The 23,640-nt window shown below is 39.8% G+C and overlaps 1 pseudogene across 1 annotated transcript in view; it reads right to left on the bottom strand.

Annotated features, from left to right (window-relative positions):
- LOC308624268 (T-cell activation inhibitor, mitochondrial-like) overlaps positions 1-23,360 on the bottom strand; it is a 29,903-nt pseudogene extending 6,543 nt beyond the window's left edge. The window contains exons 1-3 of the transcript XR_014017901.1: positions 23,326-23,360; positions 15,723-15,899; positions 2,222-2,344 (exon numbers count right to left, since the gene is read on the bottom strand). The product of XR_014017901.1 is annotated as a T-cell activation inhibitor, mitochondrial-like (transcript). The remainder of the gene's footprint in view (positions 1-2,221; positions 2,345-15,722; positions 15,900-23,325) is intronic.
- Between the last annotated feature and the right edge of the window lie 280 nt (positions 23,361-23,640).

Here is a 23,640-nt window from a genome sequence, read left to right on the forward strand (position 1 = left end):
GCAGGTGGATTCTTAACCACTGCGCCACCAGGGAAGTCTGTGTTTTATTACTCTTTATGTTTAAGAAACCCTTTCATTTTTCTGGTCCCAGTCTGCTTTCTCAGATTTTTAAAAATTTATTTAGAAAAAGTTATTTTCATGCATATTAATTTATTTTTTATAAACCTTTAAAGAGGATCTTTCTTAATTTATTTATTTATTTTATTTATTTATTTTTGGCTGCGTTGGGTTTTCGTTGCTGCACGCAGGCTTCCTCTAGTTGCAGTGAGCGGGGGCTACTCTTCGTTGCGGCGCATGGGCTTCTCATTGTGGTGGCTTCTCTTGTTGCGGAGTACGGGCTCTAGTGCACGAGCTTCAGTAGTTGTGGCATGTGGGCTCACTAGTTGTGGCTCATGGGCTCTAGAGCACAGGCTCAGTAGTTGTGGCGTACGGGCTTAGTTGCCCTGCGCCATGTGGGATCTTCCCGCACCAGGGCTTGAACCTGTGTGCCCTGCATTGGCAGGCAGATTCTTAACAACTCCATCACCAGGGAAGCCCAAGGATCTTATTATTTTGTTTTTAGTTGGTAAAGTCTATGTTACTAGATTATGGAATTGGAAGGGCACCCTCTAATCAAAGCTTGGATGTGATGAAAAGACAGCAGCTATCAGCACAAACCCAAACATCCCACACAGTCCAAGAGTAAACACTTTCCTTTGAAATTTCAATTATCTTAGACAACTATGATTTGAATACACAAGAACAGAACATATAAGTACTATATGTATTCTGCAAGCCCAGGAAAAAGGTGCTGTTATGGTACCCAAATGGTCATTTGGTTCAATACAAGTAAAAAGTCCTGATAATGATGGCTGAAAACAACAAAACAGGCTACAGCAAAGAGTAATAGAAGTTTAAACTCCAGGCCAGATGACAATATCTCAGAGTTCTTGTAATGCAGAGTCCCATGACTGAATCACACCACCCCCTCCTTAGGGTTGTAACAGCTGTTAAATCTATTTTTATAATAAACTTCAGCATGTATCTTTATATAAGTATGATTCCTAAGTTTATAAAAACTTATTTAGGGGCCTCCCTGGTGGCGCAGTGGTTGAGAGTCCGCCTGCCAATGCAGGGGATGCGGGTTCGTGCCCCGGTCTGGGAGGATCCCATATGCCGCGGAGCGGCTGGGCCCGTGAGCCGTGGCCGCTGGGCCTGCGCGTCCGGAGCCTGTGCTCCGCAACGGGAGAGGCCACAACAGTGAGAGGCCCTCATACCGCAAAAAGAAAAAAAAAAAAAAAAAAAAAAAAAAACTTATTTAAAAAGTCATGTTATACGGTGACAATAGTTAGTAATACTGTATTACATTTTTGAAAGTTGCTAAAAGAGTAGATCTTAAAAGTTCTCATCACAAGAAGGAAAAATTTGTAACCATTTATGGCAATAGATGTTAACCAGAATTATTGTGATCACTTTGCAATGTATACAAATAATGAATTATTATGTAAAACACTTGGAACTAATATAATGTTATATGTCAATTATACATCAATTAGAACAAAAGTCATGCTATATAACATAGAACCAAAGAATACAACATTTATTTTTCTCTCCCTTTAACTTTTTTTTTTACAACTTTATTGGAGTATAATTGCTTCACAATGGTGTATTAGTTTCTGCTTTATAACAAAGTGAATCAGTTATACATATACATCTATTCCCATATCCCCTCCCTCTTGCGTCTCTCTCCATCTCACCCTCCCTATCCCACCCCTCCAGGTGGTCACAAAGCACTGAGCTGATCTCCCTGTGCTATGCGGCTGCTTCCCACTAGCTATCTACCTTACGTTTGGTAGTATATATACGTCCATGCCTCTCTCTCGCTTTGTCACAACTTCCCTTTATCTTTTTAAACTGGAATACCAAGCGTATATGAGGGGGAAATATTTTTTATACATTGTGGGCATATGGAAAAGGATATTTTTATTACAAATTCATTGTGTAAAAAAACTATTATGCTAAAAATGTCAGTATCTAAACTTTACTTCACTATTTTAAACAAGAAATTCATATTAGTTTTCCTACATAAACATTTGATTACTTTCATAAAAAGATAACAAAAGAATATTTAGTTAACAGAATAATTAAAGATGCAACTATTTAACTGTTAGAAACAAACCTTTACCAATAGGTAAAGCATGTTTATTTTAATCTCTAAATTAGGTTTTCTCTTCTTCATTACCTGATATCCGAGAGCTGCAATTGATGGGACAGTTCACCTTTTAAACGATCTAGTTCTTCTCTAAGTGGCAAACTATTCTTCAGCTTTTTAACAGCACTTTTCCCATTGCTATCTAACCAGGATCTAGAAAGAAAAAAACCAGAGATATACACTTTGCAATACTAACCATAAAGCAAACATTTCTACTATTGAACGACGTGTTCACTGACTTAAAGCAGCCCCAGTGTTAAACCGAATTTGCCAACAAACATTTACCAAATTATAAGTACTGCTGCAAAGTCTATTCATTTAGAGTAAATACTTCTAAAATAGGTTTCTTGGAAAACTGCCAGCATCTGTTAAATCATATTCTACTTATGACAACTTCCTTTGTCTATCAAACAAATTCAATTTATATTACACCAAGCCTGTGGCTAGATTTCCAAAGATGGGATGATTTTTAAAGAATTAAAGATACTTCAAACCTCACTTATGTTTATGGCACTTTTAGGCAGGCTATACTAGACGGTCACTTACATCAGTCATCTACAGGCGACCCTTTTCCTACTGGAGCAAATGAGCACATGATATTCTAGTGCAGCCAGATGGTGAGAAAGCCAATTCAGAAGATGCACCTAATGGTACTGGTGACATTCAAAAGGCAGTATTTCCTGATGAAGGGACTTGCCAAGGGAACTTTGTGGATTCTAACTGGGTAGATCCAGTCTCTTCCTTTGTTTTCATCTTGGTTGTTAGCACCCTGAGCCTCCCTGCTCACCCCCTCAGCGCTCTGTCCAAGGGCTCCCACTGGTCAGACCTCACCAGTCTCGGTGTCTCCATCCACATGCTCCTGTCGGGTGGGTCTGTTGGCCCCTCGGTTCCTTTCCACCCAACCAAATGCCCAGCTCTAGTCTCACCTCTCTCCACCTTTATTTTTTTCCCCCGTCAACTACATCATAGGCTCAGCAGAAACATGTTCTTTTAATTCTGCATTTCTTAGAACGTTTACCTCAATGAAGTCTTAAAAGAGAAAATAAACATCAAAGTCGGCGTAAGGATTAGAAGGGGAGAGCTTTCAGAAAAGAGCTGAGGGCAGCCCGGGTGGCCTCGTACCGAGCAGCACGGCCCCCTGGGAGGTTATCACTTCCTCGGTGTTATAATGGTCATGGCACAAGGGATGCTGGCTGGTGCTCAGAGCCTCTAGTCCCCTAGGGGAGGCTGGACAAACGAGAGGCCTGGGTGGTGCCTAGTAGGCTGAATGGCTGCCGCAGGGTAGGCAGGGCAGAATGGCAAGGGGACTCGGGGATCAGAGGAACATTTTGGGTCCAAGATGGTAGTGGTGGCATGGGCCCTGGTACAGCCGTGCAAGAGAGAGCTCCAGGGGGTTAGGAGGAAAATGGTCTAAAGCACCCCATCCCCAGGCCACCTGAAACCCCCTGTGGGACACCTGTCAGTGACTGATGGTCAGGTGTTAGGATAACTCTGCAGAAGAGCTCATATGTCCATCTCAAAAGTGCTTGCCAAATAAACCTTTTTAAGGTTCCTTAATTATTAAGTCACTTTAAAGGTTTGAGATGTTGTGATCTAAAAACATTTAAAAAATAATCAAGTTCAAGGAATTCCCTGGCAGTCCAGTGGTTAGGACTCCCGCTTCCACTGCAGGGGACACTTCGTCCTATCCCTGGTCGGGGAACAACCATCCTGCACGCTACACAGCGCAGCCACAAAAATAATAATAGTAATCAAGTTGAAACTCTCAGAACCAATCAGATCATTATGCAGGCATCAAATATTTATCCTGAAAGCCTAACAGTGTGTTGTGTTGGGAATATAAGGAAGATACATCTAGTAAGGAATAGAGAGAGAAGCAAATGGAAGAGAATATATGAGCTTCTAGGAGAACAGAGGAAGAATTAACTAATTCTGCCTGGAAGGTTCTATAGAGCAGGTGATATGTGACCTGAACCTGAGAGATGGACCAGATTTTTCCAGGCAGATTAGTGAAAGGGAAGGGCATGCCAACCACACCAGTGCACAGGGAAGTATAAGATGAACAAACATGCCCAGATCACACAATGACTGGGGGGGGGGGTGCGAGATGAGACTGGAGAGGCATGTATGTGTGTGTGTGTGTGTGTGTGTGTGAGATTACAAAAGGTCTTGCACATTGGGATAAGGAATTAGGACCTTTTCCTCTAACTAAAGATGTTCCTTTTTTTTTTTTTTGGCCATGCGGAGGGGCTTGCAGGGATCTTAGTTCTGGAACAGGGATTGAACATGTGCTCCCTGAAGTGGAAGCTCGGAGCCCTAACCACTGGACCACCGGGGAATTCCCTATATTCCACATTTTTTTGATTCACTAAATGTGTACAGTCATTAATAATTCTTCCTACTCCCCCTTTAAGAATATTGGTAAAGATTTTATTTCTGCTTTCTGTGTGAGAAATAAGAAAATAATATCTTATTTTATGTCATGATTATTAGCTATAACAATTTTTCAACATTTTCGTCATTTATTAACTCATACCTGTTAATCAATTCACTTTAAATTATGTAATAGAAAGGGTGATTTTTTTTTGACAAATGAATTATCAAATGGCATACCAGGTTGGGTTTGGGGACCAAATGTCTTAAACTGCAGACTGAAATATAATCTTATGATCATATATTCATGACCTGATTGTTGGAATTCTTACATTTAGTGTATAAAATTTAACTGATCTAGTTTAACAATTTTTGTGTTTTGTATCTAATCACTAAGCTAAAAATGAAGGTTCTACACATGGCATTTTCTTTCTATCTATCTATGTAGATATTAGATCTATCTATAGATATAAAGACAAAGATGGGGCTTCTCTGGTGGCGCAGTGGTTGAGAGTCCGCCTGCCGATGCAGGGGACGTGGGTTCGTGCTCTGGTCCGGGAGGATCCCACATGCCGCGGAGCAGCTGGCCCCATGAGCCATGGCCGCTGGGCCTGCGCGTCCGGAGCCTGTGCTCCGCAACGGGAGAGGCCACAGCAGTGAGAGGCCCGCATAACGCAAAAAAAAAAAAAAAAAAAAAAAGACAAAGATACATGTTTCGTAGTTCTGCCACTGAGAAGTTCAGTAGCAGTTAGGACATGCACCACCCAGATCTTGGTTTCTAAAAATCATTCCCTCCTAAAAAGAACCAGAGCTTCTCGGCAAAATGGTTCAGTCAAACACTGGGCCAGGGAAAGTCCAGATGAGCCTGGAACACCTTGGTGAACCAGGAAGTAAGAGAGTTCTCAAAGAATGATGGGGACATAGGAGCCGGCTTGAAGGGATGATAAAGTTAGAAAATTGCAAAAAAATAAAAATAAATTAAAAAATAAAAAAATAAAAAAAATTAAAAAAAAAGAAAATTGCCATTTGGCAACCATCATCATAATATGTGATTCAGGCAAAAGTCATCAATGAGCACTAGAGCTAAGGGGTAAAAACTCAGTGTTCAAAGGATATTTACATAGCCCTAATCACCTCCTCAAAAGAAACTAACTGAAGGGAAAAATAGTTCCTTTACTGGGGAAAAAACTGGGAGACACCACCTTAATCACATGATCCAAGTTAATATCACTAGTAATGGGATAATCAACATCATATGCCTCCTATATAACACTGGAAACAACACACTTCACTTGCTGGGTATTCCTGCCAAATATGAATAACCTGACTCTAATTATGAGAAATACCAGATAAACTCAAAACACTCAAATTGAGGGACATTCTACAAAATAACAGCAAGGTAATGCAAGACAAGAAAACACTGAGGAACCATTCCCGATTAAAGGAGGTTACAGAGACTAAAGTTATGACTTATAATTTGAAAAACAATGACTTAGCCTATAAATAAGAAGACTGAATAAATGTATGATATGAGTTAAAGCATGACTGTAACATTTCCAAATATCCTACAGAAATAATTCCAATATTGTAATTGTCCAATGTGGCATTTTGTGGACACTAAGAGGATTCAGAGCTTAGACAATGAAAGTGAAATAAAACTTTGCGCGCAAACTTCAAAGAGAAAAAATGGAAGTTTGACATTTACTAATATCTTAGTAGCTAACAGAATAGTATTTCAGACTCCCTCTTGTGAGAACACCAGAATCACAACTAGCTGCTGGACAATCATCGACAGGAAGACACTGGAACTCACCAAAAAAGATACCCCACATCCAAAGACAAAGGAGAAGACAAAATGAGATGGTAGGAGGGGTGCAATCACAGTAAAATCAAATCCCATAACTGCTGGGTGGGTGACTCACAGACTGGAGAACACTCATACCACATAAGTCCACCCACTGGAGTGAAGGTTCTGAGCCCCACGTCAGGCTTCCCAACCTGGGGATCCGGCAATGGGAAGAGGAATTCCTAGAGAATCAGACTTTGAAGGCTACTGGTATTTGATTGAAGGACTTCAACAGGACTGGGGGAAACAGACTCCACTCTTGGAGGGCACACACAAAGTACTGTGCACATCGGGACCCAGGGGAAGGAGCAGTGACCCCAGGGGAGACAGAATCAGACCTACCTGCTAGTGTTGGAGGGTCTCTTGCAGAGGTGGGGGGTGGCTTTGGCTCACCGTGGGGACAACAACACTGGCAGCAGAAGTTCTGGGAAGTACTCCTTGGCATGAGCCCTCCCAGAGTCTGCCATTTGCCCCACCAAAGAGCCTAGGTAGGCTCCAGTGTTGGGTTGCCTCAGGCCAAACAACCAACAGGGAGGGAACCCAGCACCACCCATCAGCAGCCAAGCAGATTAAAGTTTTACTGAGCTCTGCCCACCAGAGAAACAGTCAGCTCTACCAAGCACCAGTCCCTCCCACCAGGAAACTTGTACAAGCCTCTTAGATAGCCTCAACCACCAGAGGGCAGAGAGCAGAAGCAAGAAGAACTACAGTCCTGCAGCCTGTGGAGCAAAACCGACATTCACAGAAAGATAGACAAGATGAAAAGGCAGACAGCTATGTACCAGATGAAGGAACAAGATAAAACCCCAGAAAAACAACTAAATGAAGTGGAGATAGGCAACCTTCCAGAAAAAGAATTCAGAATAATGATAGTGAAGATGATCCAGGACCTCGGAAAAAGAATGGAGGCAAAGATTGAGAAGATGCAAGAAATGTTTAACAAAGACCTAGAAGAATTAAAGAACAAACAAACAGAGATGAACAATACAATAACTGAAATGAAAAATACACTAGAAGGAATCAATAGCAGAATAACTGAGGCAGAAGAACGGATAAGTGACCTGGAAGACAGAATGGTGGAATTCACTGCTGCAGGACAGAATAAAGAAAAAAGAATGAAAAGAAATGAAGACAGCCTAAGAGACCTCTGGGACAACATTAAATGCAACAACATTCGCATTATAGGGGTCCCAGAAGGAGAAGAGAGAGAGAAAGGACCAGAGAAAATATTTGAAGAGATTATAGTAGAAAACTTCCCTAACATGGGAAAGGAAATAGCCACCCAAGTCCAGGAAGCGCAGAGAGTCCCATACAGGATAAACCCAAGGAGAAACATGCTGAGACACATAGTAATCATATTGGCAAAAATTAAAGACAAAGAAAAATTATTGAAAGCAGCAAGGGAAAAATGACAAATAATATACAAGGGAACTCCCATAAGGTTAACAGCTGATTTCTCAGCAGAAACTCTACAAGCCAGAAGGGAGTGGCATGATATACTTAAAGTGATGAAAGGGAAGAACCTACAACCAAGATTACTCTACTGGGCAAGGATCTCATTCAGATTCAACGGAGAAATGAAAAGCTTTACAGACAAGCAAAAGCTAAGAGAATTCAGCACCACCAAACCAGCTCTACAACAAATGCTAAAGGAACTTCTCTAAGTGGGAAACACAAGAGAAAAAAAGAACCTACAAAAACAAACCCAAAACAATTAAGAAAATGGTCATAGGAATATACATATCAATAATTACCTTAAACGTGAATGGATTAAATGCTTCAACCAAAAGACACAGGCTTGCTGAATGGATACAAAAACAAGACCCATATATATTTTGTCTACAAGAGACCCACTTCAGACCTAGGGACACATACAGACTGAAAGTGAGGGGATGGGAAAAAAATATTCCACGCAAATGGAAGTCAAAAGAAAGCTGGAGTAGCAATACTCATATCAGATAAAATAAACTTTAAAATAATGAATGTTACAAGAGACAAGGACACTACATAATGATCAAGGGATCAATCCAAGAAGAAGATATAACAATTATAAATATATATGCACCCAACATAGGAGCACCTGAATACATAAGGCAACTGCTAACAGCTATAAAAGAGGAAATCGACAGTAACACAATAATAATGGGGGACTTTAACACCTCACTTACACCAATGGACAGATCATCCAAATTGAAACTAAATAAGGAAACAGAAGCTTTAAATGACACAATAGACCAGATAGATTTAATTGAGATTTATAGGACATTCCATCCAAAACCAGCAGATTACACTTTCTTCTCAAGTGTGCACGGAACATTCTCCAGGATAGATCACATCTTGGGTCACAAATCAAGCCTCAGTAAATTTAAGGAAATTGAAATCATATCAAGCATCTTTTCTGACCACAATGCTATGAGATTAGAAATGAATTACAGGGGAAAAAATGTAAAAAACACAAACACATGGAGGCTAAACAATACGTTACAAAATAACCAAGAGATCACTGAAGAAATCAAAGAGGAACTCAAAAACTACCTAGAGGGCTTCCCTGGTGGCGCAGTGGTTGTGAGTCCGCCTGCCGATGCAGGGGACACGGGTTCGTGCCCCGGTCCGGGAAGATCCCACATGCCGCGGAGCGGCTGGGCCCGTGAGCCGTGGCCGCTGAGCCTGCGCGTCCGGAGCCTGTGCTCCGCAACGGGAGAGGCCGCAACGGTGGGAGGCCCGCGTACCGCAAAAAAAAAAAAAAAAAAAAAAAAAAAAAAAAAAAACTACCTAGAGACAAATGACAATGAAAACACGATGATCCAAAACCTATGGGATGCAGCAAAAACAGTTCTAAGAGGGAAGTTTATAGCTATACAAGCCTACCTCAAGAAACAAGAAAAATCTCAAGTAAACAATTTAACCTTACACCTAAAGGAACTAGAGAAAGAAGAACAAACAAAACCCAAAGTTAGCAGAAGGAAAGAAATCCTAAAGATCAGAGCAGAAATAAATGAAATAGAAACAAAGAAAACAGTAGCAAAGATCAATAAAACAAAAAGCTGCTTCTTTGAGAAGATAAATAAAATCGATAAACCATTAGCCAGACACATCAAGAAAAAGAGGGAGAGGACTGAAATCAATAAAATTAGAAATGAAAAAGGAGAAGTTACAACAGACACCACAGAAATACAAAGCATCCTAAGAGACTACTACAAGCAACTCTATGCCAATAAAATGGACAACCTGGAAGAAATGGACAAATTCTTAGAAAGGTATAACCTCCCAATACTGAACCAGGAAGAAATAGAAAATATGAACAGACCAATCACAAGTAATGAAATTGAAACTGTGATTAGAAATCTTCCAACAAAAAAAAGTCCAGGACTAGATGGCTTCACAGGTGAATTCTAACATTTAGAGAAGAGCTAATACCCATCCTTCTCAAACTCTTCCAAAAAATTGCAGAGGAAGGAACACTCCCAAACTCATTCTATGAGGCCACCATCACCCTGATACCAAAACCAGACAAAGATACTACAAAAAAAGAAAATTACAGACCAATATCACTGATGAATATAGATGTAAAAATCCTCAACAAAATACTAGCAAACACAATCCAACAACATATTAAAAGGATCATATACCATGATCAAGTGGGATTTATCCCAGGGATGCAAGGATTCTTCAATATACGCAAATCAATCAATGTGATACACCATATTAACAAACTGAAGAATAAAAACCATATGATCATCTCAATAGAAGCAGAAAAGGCTTTTGACAAAATTCAACACCTATTTATGATAAAAACTCTCCAGAAAGTGGGCATAGAGGGAAACTACCTCAACATAATAAAGGCCATATTTATCAAACCCACAGCAAACGTCATTCTCAATGGTGAAAAACTGAAAACATTTCCTCTAAGATCAGGAACAAGACAAGGATGTCCACTCTCACCACAATTATTCAACATAGTTTTGGAAGTCCTAGCCACGGCAATCAGAGAAGAAAAAGAAATAAAAGGAATACAAATTGGAAAAGAAGAAGTAAAACTGGCACTGTTTGGAGATGACATGATACTATACATAGAGAACCCTAAAGATGCCACCAGAAAACTACTAGAGCTAATCAGTGAATTTGGTAAAGTTGCAGGATACAAAATTAATGCAGAGTAATCTCTTGCACTCCTATACACTAACGATGAAAAACCTGAAAAAGAAATTAAGGAAACACTCCCATTTACTACTGCAACAAAAAGAATAAAATACCTAGGAATAAACCTACCTAGGGAGACAAAAGACCTGTATGCAGAAAACTATAACACACTGATGAAAGAAATTAAAGATGATACCAACAGATGGAGAGATATACCATGTTTTTGGATTGGAAGAATCAATATTGTGAAAATGACTATACTACCCAAAGCAATCTACAGATTCAATGCAATCCCTATCAAATTACCAATGGAATTTTTTATGGAACTAGAACAAAAAATCTTAAAATTTGTATGGAGGGCTTCTCTCGTGGCGCAGTGGTTGAGAGACCACCTGCCAATGCAGGGGACACGGGTTTGTGCCCCAGTCCGGGAAGATCCCACATGCCGGGGAGCAGCTAGGCCCATTAGCCATGGCCACTGAGCCTGCGCGTCCGGAGCCTGTGCTCCACAACGGGAGAGGCCACAACAGTGAGAGACCTGTATACCGCAAAAAAAAAAAAAAAAATTGTATGGAGACACAAAAGACCCCAAATAGCCAAAGCAGTGTTGAGGGAAAAAAACGGAGCTGGAGGAATCAGACTCCCTGACTTCAGACTATACTACAAAGCTACAGTAATGAAGACGATATGGTACTGGCACAAAAACAGAAACATAGATCAATGGAACAAGATAGAAAGCCCAGATAAACCCACGCACCTATGGTCAACTAATCTCTGACAAAGGAGGCATGGATATACAATGGAAAGAAGACAGTCTCTTCAATAAATGGTGCTGGGAAAACTGGACAGCTACACGTAAAAGAATGAAATTAGAACACTCCCTAACACCATACACAAAAATAAACTCGAAATGGATTCGAGACCTTAATGTAAGACTAGACACTATAAAACTCTTAAAGGAACACATAGGGAGAACACTCTCTGACATAAATCACAGCAAGATCTTTTTTTTCTTCTTTTCTTTTTTTTTTTCTGCGGTACGCGGGACTCTCACTGCTGTGGCCTCTCCCGTTGCGGAGCACAGGCTCCGGACGCACAGGCTCAGTGGCCATGGCTCACGGGCCCAGCTGCTCCGTGGCATGTGGGATCTTCCCAGACTGGGGCACGAACCCGCGTACCCTGCATCGGCAGGTGAACTCTCAACCACTGCGCCACCAGGGAAGCCCCAGCAAGATCTTTTTTGATCCACCTCCTAGAGTAATGGAAATAAAACCAAAAATGGGACCTAATGAAACTTCAAAGCTTTTCCACAGCAAAGGAAACCATCAACAAGACGAAAAGACCACCCTCAGAATGGGAGAAAATATTTGCAAACGAATCAGGGGACAAAGGATTAATCTCCTAAATGTATAAACAGCTCATGCAGCTCAATATTAAAAAAACAAACAACCCAATCCAAAAATGGGCAGAAGACCTAAATAGACATTTCTCCAAAGAAGACACACAGATGGCCAAGAAGCACATGAAAAGCTGCTCAACGTCACTAATTATTAGAGAGATGCAAATCAAAACTACAATGAGGTATCACCTCACACCAGTTAGAATGGGTATCATCAGAAAATCTACAAACAACAAATGCTGGAGAGGGTGTGGAGAAAAGGGAACTCTCTTGCACTGTTGGTGGGAATGTAAATTGATACAGCCACTATGGAAAACAGTATGGAGGTTCCTTAAAAAACTAAAAATAGAATTACCATATGATCCAGCAATCCCACTACTGGGCATATATCCAGAGAAAACCATAATTCAAAAAGACACATGCACCCCAATGTTCATTGCAGCACTATTTACAATAGCCAGGTCATGGAAGCAACCTAAATGCCCACTGACAGACGAATGGATAAAGACAATATGGTACATATATACTATGGAATATTACTCAGCCATAAAAAAGAATGAAATTGGGTCATTTGTTGAGATGTGGGTGGATCTAGAGATTGTCATACATAGTGAAGTTAAGTCAGAAAGACAAAAACAAATATCGTATATTAACGCATATATGTGGAACCTAGAAAAATGGTACCGATGAATCGGTTTACAGGGCAGAAATTGATACACAGATGTAGAGAACAAACGTATGGACACAAAGGGGGGAAGCGGCAGGGTGGGGATGGTGGTGTGATGAATTGGGAGATTGGGATTGACATGTATACACTGATGTGTATAAAATGCATGACTAATAAGAACCTGTTGTATTAAAAAAGAAAAGTTAACATGACATGTTCCTTGTCAAAACAAAAAAAAAGAATAGCATTTCAATGGTCTTTCTATAGTTCAATAACATGTTTTTTTCAGTGGGGTAGACATTACATATGGCATAATTTTGTTTAGATACAAATGGATCCTGTTGTCTCCTTCCAAACACAAATTCTATAATTGCAATACATTTTAGTTATAAAATTATTTGATAATCAGAGAATATATGCAAAACATGGAAATACTAAAAGCTACAACACAAAGTAGCATTTTCTAATTTTTTTTTAGACTGGTAAATTCTTTTTATTATCGTATAAAATTAGAAAACCTTACATATTAAACATTTCACTGTAGTGTTTTTATCACTATAAAGTGATTTTACAATAAGATAAAGCATAATTTGCTGAGAAATACAAAATTACACAGCATGTCCTAAAATGTAGATTGAAATGTAACTGCCAGATATAAGAAGAAAATAGATTAAATGGAGCTTTTATGACCTGATAATTGTTCTATGTTGTATTTTTTAATACTCAACTAATTTATTTTCATAATTTCTCTGTTTTATTTCAGCCTGCATGTCTCTGTGGAAACATAAGGAAAATTATTTGAAAGTTTACACTAAATAAAACTGTTATATTTTCTCTTTTTAACATTACACTCTGAAATATTAGAAATAACATGTTTTCAAGATTAAATTTTGATCAGGTGAATGCAATTTGTAAATCAGGTGAAGATCAGCTGGATGTAAATTTGCAGAATTATTTTTATGCTCCCTCTGTACTGTATAATTCAGCATGTGCTCCTTATGCATCCTCTTGTATAACTTCATATTAATAAAGATGAGGTAAACAATACAAGAATAAAAATAAAAACAAACCATATATGGCCAAAATGACCATAGTGGTGAATAAGTTTTGTCTGAATTACAGCCCCTAAATCTCCTGACTATGGGACAGTCACTCCTCCATTCATATGGTTTGAAACCTCTCAAATGGTTCAACAATTTTATAATTATTTGCAAAATAATAACAAATTAAAAAAATTAGGACTTCTCTGGCAGTCCGGTGGTTAAGACTCCACACTTCCAATGCAGGGGGCTTGGGTTCGATCCCTGGTTGGGGAACTAAGATTCCACGTCCCACGTGGCGTGGCCAAATAAAAAATTAATAACTGAAACAAGAAACTGATACAAACACCACTCTGGCTTTGATGACATAAACTCCTGGAATCGTTACTGGGAAAAACTAACATAAGACAAAACCTTGAACAAACCCTCATCAGGGTTCCTGCAAACTGGGCAACATCCATATTTGGGAAAAGGTCAAGATTGGAAAGGGGTGCTGGGCCTGTGTGAACACACTGGACCAGGGAGACCAGGTTAGGGTATGGAAATAAGAGATATGAAATCTTCCAAATTCATACAACTGTCGTAACCGGGGCATCGGCCCTCTAAAGCATGCTGGTAAAGGCAACAGATTTTTTTTTGCGGCATTTAGTCTATACTGTAATTTACCCAAAGGGCCCAAAGAGCAGTATGTATTCCTTTTCTTGCCTTTTTTCAGTGTAGAGCTGTCCTCTCCTTTCCTACCCAGCCTGGACCCTCTGCTCTAAAATTATACCTAATAAGCTAAACTCAAACTCTATGAGGTGTGATGATCTGGTTCAGGTAAGTCACTAACATATCAACGTTCAAGAAATATAACCCAAGCACCTCCGATACAAGCATCAAAAACTAAACAAAACAGAAATCTCTAACCAGTTGATTTTAGAAGAGAAGCTCTGAGTAGGAAGATTTAAGGTGATACCAGTCAACTCTCAATATTCTAACTGATTCACTTTGTTATAAAGCAGAAACTAATTAAAAGATTAAAAAAAAAAAGAATTCATAGTAACACAACTCATGTACACTGGAAATTTTCCTTAAGACAATGTATCTCTTGCTAAAAACAGCAGATACTTTTAAGTCAACACTAATGAAACTAACAGAGGCACTGTTTTTAAAAAAAATGATCCTCTACATTCATTGCTGAGTCACTTCTTCTGCTACCATCTGTATTAAACTACTTTACATTTCCATATTAAACCTTGAGTTCTCCACACCCAGCCTCCAGCACTTCACATTCACACTTTTTCAACAATTCTTTAATTCAGTGAAATAAAAATGCTGGTTGGGTTTTATGAATCTACAAAGCAGATTAGTAGAAAGATGATTAAAACATGTTCCCTACTCTTAAAAATGCATTATCTAGTAACATGTAATATAATATAATGTAAGAGTGTCTACTTTTATTAAAGACTGAAGAATTTTATTGGATGAACTACATACAAATAAGGAAATTATAAATACTCAGCTTGGACAAGGAACCAGTGGAATAGCACTTATCTTGATGAATTAGCTTTTCCCAGTTCCAGTCTGTTTGCATTGTTCACCAGCTGACTAACTTTGAGTTCTGGGTCCTGGGACAATCTTTTCATGATAGCTACACATCTAGCTCCAGACCAAAATTGTACCCTATGAAACACTCAATTGAACCACAGACTAATTGCTGAATTTCTTTAATATGTTATTCTAAAGCCTCTTGACTTAAGGTCCAACAACTCTCATAGTTGCCTTTATGCCTTGACTTATCCAATCCCACTTTTTTTCTATACCAAAAGGTAGGTCAGACATTCCCAAGTTTTTGTTCATCTGGACACACTGTGAGATAATTAGAGCAATCGGTATAAGCAGAAGTTTCATGGGCTGGATCCCAGTGCATGCAAGGCTGAGACCCTCTCTTCTAGCTCATGTTTTTTGGGGTTTCTTTTTGGCTGCATTGGGTATTTGTTGCTGCATGCGGGCTTTTCTCTAGTTGAGGCGAGTGGGGGCTACTAACTACAAGTAAGTTTAGTTAAATAAAAACTCTTACATACGTTAGGGTTGTTTCCATTCTCCAGACTTGCTCAAGGTCTTCATCAGGGTCCTTGAATCCAGTAAAGGAGTAGTAAGACTTGTCCCATTTGATGGGCCTGTCAGATATCCTTTTCGCCTCTCTGAGAGGCTGGGAGTGCACATTAGTATTCAAGCTTTGGGTATGTTCAATAGATAAACTACAGGAATTGAGAATATATAACACTGTGCTTAGCAGATCTTGACTGCTCGAAATGGTAGAGAATATAATTCCCCCAAACAGTTAATACAGATGATTATTTGCTTTACTTGAAAAACATTTCTTTTCATACAACATTTATAGAATCAAAATCTTTAAAACACTCCATTACTGATTAAAATTCATCCTATTGGAAAATCATCTGTAAATGGAAAACTACATCCCTTCTCCAAAACTGTACCACACTACCTCCATCTTCATGAAGTCCTCAATCAGCTCCCGTTTCTAGTTTGGTGCCAATGACCAAACCCACCCCAGCCCAAGAAGGGGATTGAAAGTATTTTCAATGCTGTTCATAAATTTGGTCTCTACAGTCTAAGGGATGGAAAAGCTCTCCTATGAGCAAGTGTCCACCAGAGAGGGTGTCCAGCACTAAAGAGAAGGGGGAGGGTGGAGGTAGGGGGAGGGTGGGGCAGGCTGCCCTGCGACAGTGGTTCAAGGAGGGGGGCCAATCCAGTCTCAGGGGTCACAGAAACCCATCTCAAATTTTCTCTACGGTTGAAAGAGACTATCCTCATACTCCCCCATCCAACTAGCTAGGGACAATATTTTCAGAAGTGACTCAAAGTTCCCTAAGTTTTTAAAAGTTAGCACTTCACAATCTGACTTTAATGCAAGTAGTCACTGGGCTCAGGGTAGTAATCTAACTTACGTCAACAGTAGGAAATCTACTGGTTCCCCTGCACCTTTATTGGGTATTAAACATGGCGCTAGGTGAATTTACATAACTTTTCAATGAACACTCTCACCAGTGCCATTATTATCTCTCTTTTCAAATGTGAAGAAGCAGAGGTTCAAGGAGGTTAAGAAGCGTGAAGTGAGGGCTGAAATCTGAGCTGCCACCAAGCCAAGCATTTTCCCCATTATAACATGCTGACTCTTTTTTCTTTCTTTGGAAAAGTTTTTAAAATTGGTTTTGAAAATTATACAAGTGTTATATAAGTACATCCTTCTTGTAAAATTATATATACAAAGTAAAAGTCTCCTGTTGACAGGCACACAACCTCACACTTGCACTAGATGTAACTCTATTAACATTTAGGTACACAAGCATTTAGACCTGCACTGCCTAATATGGTAGCTACTAGCCATTTGTGGCTATTTATTGATAAAATTAAATTGATTGAAATTAAATAAAATTTAAAATTCAGTTCCTGGTCATACTAGCCCCACTTCAAGTGCTCAGTAGCCACATGGGGCTAGTGCCAGCTGTACCAGACCGCGCTCATACAGAACAGTTACATCTCCGCAGAAAGTTCTCTTGGACAGCACTGCTCTAGACCTTTTCTATGTGTTTTGTGTGTATGTTATATATGATATGTACACTTTTGTGTCTGCATGAACACACACCCACAGTGTGAATTTTTCCTTTTTAACATATAAACTGCACCATTCTGGACCAATGACTTTTTTTTTTTTTTTTTGGCCGCTCTACCCAGCTTGCAGGATCTTAGTTCCCTGACCAGGGATCAAACCTGGGACCTCTGCAATGGAAGAACAGAATCCTAACCACTGGATTGCCAGGGAATTCCCTGGATCTATTACTTTGAACTTGCTTTTGTTATTTAACCTTGGTGACTCTTCCATTATCTGTATGTATACATCATTCTCTTTCTTTTTAGTAGCTCTATACTAATTTACATAATCAATGTAGCACAATTTATTTAACACTTCCAAAACTGATGACCATAAAAGTTGTTTTTAATTTTTCACCATTCTATGCAAGACTGTGTTTTCTTTGCCACGATGACCGTCACCACAATCTAAATCATTCTCAGATATACCTGCTATGCCTGTCAAATAGATTTATAGAATCTATAACATGCAAACTAAGAAAGACTTTTTAGTTGAATCATTGATGGTAAAATGAGAAATACTGATAGGAAAACTATTCTAGTCAGTGAAAGAGGAAAGGAAAATCCAAATTCCTGCATTTGAAGTTAGGAAGAAATAGTTTATCCTCAGAAGAGGTAAGTCAAGGAATAAATCTCAGTTTCTCTCTTATCAATTTCATTAATTATTTAATCCAATGTAAATGCTGCTTTATAGTATGGAATGCTTGTGCCAGACTGCACATAACTTTTATTAGGAAATATTACCTAATTAGTTTAGCTTGCATTTGATTACTGAGGCTAAACATTTTTATATGCTTATTGGCAATTTATGTGTATTACTTCCTGAACTGTCTAGTCATTGTGTTTGCCCATTTTTGTAACCAAGCTACTCTGTTTTCTTTTTGACTTCTAAGAACTCCATATATATATAATTTATTTTTTTTTATTACTTTATTTATTTTTGGCTGTGTTGGGTCTTCTTTGCTGCGCATGGGCTTTCTCTAGTGGCGAGCGGCAGCTATTCTTTGTTGCGGTGCGCGAGCTTCTCACTGCAGTGGCTTCTCCTGTGGAGCACGGGCTCTAGGCACCTGGGCTTCAGTAGTGGTGGCACGCGGGCTCAGTAGTTGAGGCTCGCGGGCTCTAGAGTGCAGGCTCAGTAGCTGCGGCGCACAGGCTTAGTTGCTCCTCAGCCTGTGGGATCTTCCCGGACCAGAGATGGAACCCGTGTCCCCTGCACTGGCAGGCGGATTCTTAACTACTGCGCCACCAGAGAAGTCTATCTATCTATCTAGATATCTATCTAGATATCTATCTATCTATCTATCTATCTATTTATTTATTGGCTGCACCATGCAGCTTGTGGAATCGTCGTTCCCTGACCAGGGATTGAACCTGGGCCCTTGGCAGTGAGAGCGCGGAATTCCCTGGAACACCAGGGAATTCCCACTAATTTATTTTTTTATAATCTATTTTCATTTAATAAATGGTTCAAAGTTAACCATTAACTGAAAGTAGAGGATTTTTCTCTTTACTCAGCCAGAGCTGACAGCTATTTGTTTTAGCATTTGTTCACAGAAAGCTCTTAGTAAATCTTTAAACTGCTTTAAAGTTCATTCTAAAAATAAAGTTATTTCCTCAAGGATCACGAAAAGGATGGACAGACCCACATTCATCCTTAGTTTAAAGGATCACTGGATCATGGCTAAAGCAGTGACAAAGGACAAAACAGAAGGCTGAACATGAAGACTGATCAGATTTTAGAAACAGCATGAGGCTACAGTTAAAGGGCTCAAGACCCCTATTCTGTCTTCATGGTCCTGGGACATTACTAAGTTACAATTGGGCAAATACTACCTTCCTCACAGGGTACTTTGAGGACTAAACTAGAGAATGTAAGCTATATATATATATATATATATATATATATTTTTTTTTTTTTTTTTTTTTTTTGTGGTACGCGGGCCTCTCACTGTTGTGGCCTCTCCCGTTGTGGAGCACAGGCTCCGGACGCGCAGGCACAGCGGCCATGGCTCACGGGCCCAGCCGCTCCACGGCATGTGGGATCTTCCTGGGCTGGGGCACGAACCCGTGTCCCCTGCATCGGCAGGCGGACTCTCAACCACTGCGCCACCAGGGAAGCCCTATATTTTTTAAAGATATAAATTGTTATATAGATATTTAATACTTAAAACAGCACTGAAATAGGAAGGGAACAAATAAGAACACTTCAGTTTTCTAGTCAGAAAAGTTTAAACATAAAAAATGGCTCATCAAAACACATGCAGCCAGGAATAGAATCTAACTCCAGGAAAACACTCAGTTAAATGATATTATTTCCTATGACAAGGCTTCAATCCGAAGGTCTTCTAGCAACGTTAGACAGATCGGACACAACACACCAAGCCTGCAAGGGACACACGAGAAATAAGAAACATACCGGAAGTGCTTAAGTGTTCCTGGCCATCAGAGGAATTCTGGTCTGTTTCTCTTACATAAAACACAAGCTGGGTTGGTTTCAAAGACTTGAAGCCTGGTTTCTGGAGGTTTTCTAAGCAGGCACTTAATCTCTTAAGAGAATTTTCATTGACTTCCTGGAAAAAAATATTAAGAGGCATTTATACACAAAATAGAACAAGGAAACGTCAGAAATTATATCCTGACCTTTTAAACACATTATTGAGTGTATTAAAGAATTTAGTATTAAAAATGGTGGGATTTCATAGCTCCTCAGTACAGGATAAAATTGGATCCACACCTCACAACATGGAACTCCATAGGGATGAGATGTGTGTAAAAAAAAAAAAAAAAAAAAAAATGTGGCCATATAAGAACTAGAGAAAACATGGCTGAGTTAGATGTGGGAAAAGCCTAACTATGACTGAATATCTCAAGTAATAAATGATTGATAAATCCAATTACCTAAGATAGTTTAAAAACAATATAGCACAGGGAACTATATTCAATATCCTGTGATAAATCATAATGGAAAAGAATATGAAAAACTATATACATATTTCTGTATAACTGAATCACTGTGCTGTACGGCAGAAGTTAACACAATATTGTAAAATTTTTAAAAAATCTTAAAAAAAGAACACATAAAAAACCACACATTTTTAAGGAAAACACACACACACACACACACACACACACACGAGTCTACAGACAAAAATTGACTGGGAATAAATATTTGCAAGTTATTTCATAGTAAAGAGCTAATTTCTTTCTATATAAAAGGCTCTTAAAATGCCTATCCAGAGATTGGTTGAATTATGGTATCTTCATTCAATGGAGTGCTACACAACCAAAAGGAAGAAAAGGGGGAAAGAATGTGACATGGGCAATATATATGAAAGGACATGGAGTGATTTCACGGATATACTGTTCAGTGAAAAAAGAAATGTCTTTTAGTGAAGGAACAGCTCCAAGAAAGGGCATAAATAATAACTTTTCTTCTTATCCCTATAGGTCTCTTCTCAGAAACACAGTGTGATCTGAAATTAGGAACAGTCCGTTTATTTTTGTTTAATTTATTATAATACACCACTCTCGGCTATGACAGTCCCATGAGCAGCTGAGAGAATTTCCTGTTAGTGAAGGACTAAATCTTCAAAATTATTTTTTGATACATATTTCCATTTTTGCCAAAAACAAAAACAGGCAGAACAACCTAGAAAAGAATAAAAATGACTGCCAACAGGAAGTTAATGCGATTGGGGTAAATGAAATTGGGATGGGAGTGAAACTCCTGAGTAAACTTTGTGTTTAGCTTTGATTTTTGAAACCTATACATGTTTTGCCTATTTTAAAACTGAATTAAAATTAAGAGGATAAAACAGCAACAACTGTGCTTCACTCTGAGATCCTGGCCTGATGCCATGACTACATGCGACTCTATGCCTCTTTCCCTTAGAAAGGGGATGAACGTGCCCTACAAGAGTCAGGGGAAAACTGACATAGAAGACAAACTTATTGTTACCAAAGGGGAAGTGGGGGAGGGATAAATTAAGAGTTTTGGATTAACATATACACACTACTATATATAAAATAAATAAACAACAAGGTCCTACTGTATAGCACAGGGAACTATATTCAGTAACTTATAACAAACTATAATGGAAAAGAATATGAAAAAGAATATATATATACACACATATATATGTATATATATACACATATATATGTGTGTATATATATATATGTATACATATATATATCTGAATCACTTTGTTGTACACCGGAAACTAACACAACATTGTAAATCAACTATACTTCAATTAAAAAATTTTTAATTAAAAAGAGCATTACCAAATCTTTAGGTAAAATGAAAGTGAAAATGATGTAAATTGCACCCATATTAAAGACACGTTATTGAAAAATATAAAATTCTTCCTATGAAGTTTTAAAAAAAAAGCATGTGGCTGCATGCAGGGCTCATGGGATAATCCAGAATAAGCACCTCCTCTCGAAATCTAAGTCACATACCTTAATATACAAGGTAAAATTCACAGGTTCCAGGAATTAGGACATGACACATCCTTTGGAGCCAGCATGCAATCCATTACACTTGGTGACAGGATCACCATTATAAACTCCCCTTTGTTTCATTCTGCCTTTGAATGACTCTGCAGAGAGTAGCCAACATCTGTGGGTGTCACGCCAAGTCCACCTGGCATTATTTCACATCCACTCACACCCCCAAAGTTAGGGTCTCCCATGATTCCAGCCTCTACTGAGTCTGCCCTATTCATTGGGCACTTGGGTTGGATCCAGCCTCTCACTTTTCTAATTGGCTAATTGTGAGTTTTTTGTGCACAGCGCTTCTCTTTTCTCCTTGGGCCAATGGGTTCCAGGATAGAGCTGCGTCATGGGTCTTCTGTGCCAGTTCTCCCTTTATTGCTGCTCAACTTCCAACCCACCTTTCACACATGCTCTGCAATAATGAACAGGATTCCTTTAAGCTTCTGTCCTTCAGAGTGAGCACAATGGTAAGCTTTTCCAGTAGAGGGCGCTATGGGGACACTGCAGAGAGAAGGGCCCTCCTGCTGGTTTTGGAGGCTGCAAGATTGATTGGTCACAAGTGTAGGTGTGATGGCATCTGGTGCAGACCTGCCCAGCCATGGGCGCAGAACCCGTGGCCCTCACAGTGCAATAGAGAAGACAAATCTGACTCCATATCGGATGTTTCTTTTACTTTAACCTTTGTATCCTACTGCTTTTGCTACAAGTTAATTACTAAAGGGATGTTGCCTGTAAGCTTAAATTGTACATAATGGCCCACCTCTGGGACGCCTGCCTCCCAGGTAATGAGCATTAAGCTAAAATATCTTTGTTAACTCACAACAAACATCCTGACCAGGCCCACATGTGAATGGCTGCAGGAATGAAGAAATCAGAGTCTGAACAGAACCAGGATTTTACTCCATTCCCTTTTAGTATAAAAGACGCCTGAATTCTAGAGAAGATGGACCTTTGGGACACTTGTCCACCCTCTTCTCGGTCTGCTGGCTTTCCAAATAAAGTCACTATTCCTTGCCCCAACAAATTGTCTCTCAATTTACTGGCCTGTCATGAGACGAGCAGTATGAGCTTGGACTCAGTAACGTCAACACACTGCAAACTCTGGGCCTCCTGCCCACACTGGCACTCCAACCTCCTCTGCTTGTCCACAAGCCTAGCCATCAGCTGACCTGCCTGCACCTGGTTTGTGCCCCAGAGAGTTGCTTCCTGCTTACCCAGTGGTTGGGGAGCCACGGCAGGAGCAACCCAGCCAACTTCTCTGCCACCAATGAGGCCTGAACACAGGACCTTGAGAGAGGACCCCTTCCAAGCTTTTTTCTTCCTGGGGGGCTCTCCCTCAGCCCTAGGGCCCATATTGAGTTTTATTACATCTTACAGTCATTCTTTTATCTAAGTTGTTGGGCTGCACCCCTCAAGCCAGCAAGCCCTGTGCTTGCCCAGCCTCAAGCCAGAAGAAGCAGCCCAGAGTCAGCAAGAGCATCCTCAATGGTTTAATGGATAGGAGGATCTTACACGTCTGAAGCAAGGTCCTGGAGCGAGACACCCATGGCGTGCAGCAAACAGCGGGCGGGACATGGCGGCAGTCTTCACTCCAGCGGGAGAGGAGCGGGGAGAGGTTACCTGTTAAAGGAGGAACTGACGTCAGACTGACTCACTGGTTGCCAGAGAAACCAGCAGAGGAGCACGCCCCTCACTGCCCCTTTGATAAACCAGCATAGTGGAGAGAGTTCTGATCTAAAGATTAGAACAATCACCAGCTGGGGCCAGAAGCAAGTACACAGGCATTTACTGATCAGGCTCTACGACTGAGAGGGAAGGTCAGTCACG

The sequence above is a fragment of the Mesoplodon bidens genome (assembly GCF_964165515.1).
Source record: "Mesoplodon bidens genome assembly, chromosome: 10".
Classification (NCBI taxonomy): Eukaryota; Metazoa; Chordata; class Mammalia; order Artiodactyla; family Ziphiidae; genus Mesoplodon; species Mesoplodon bidens.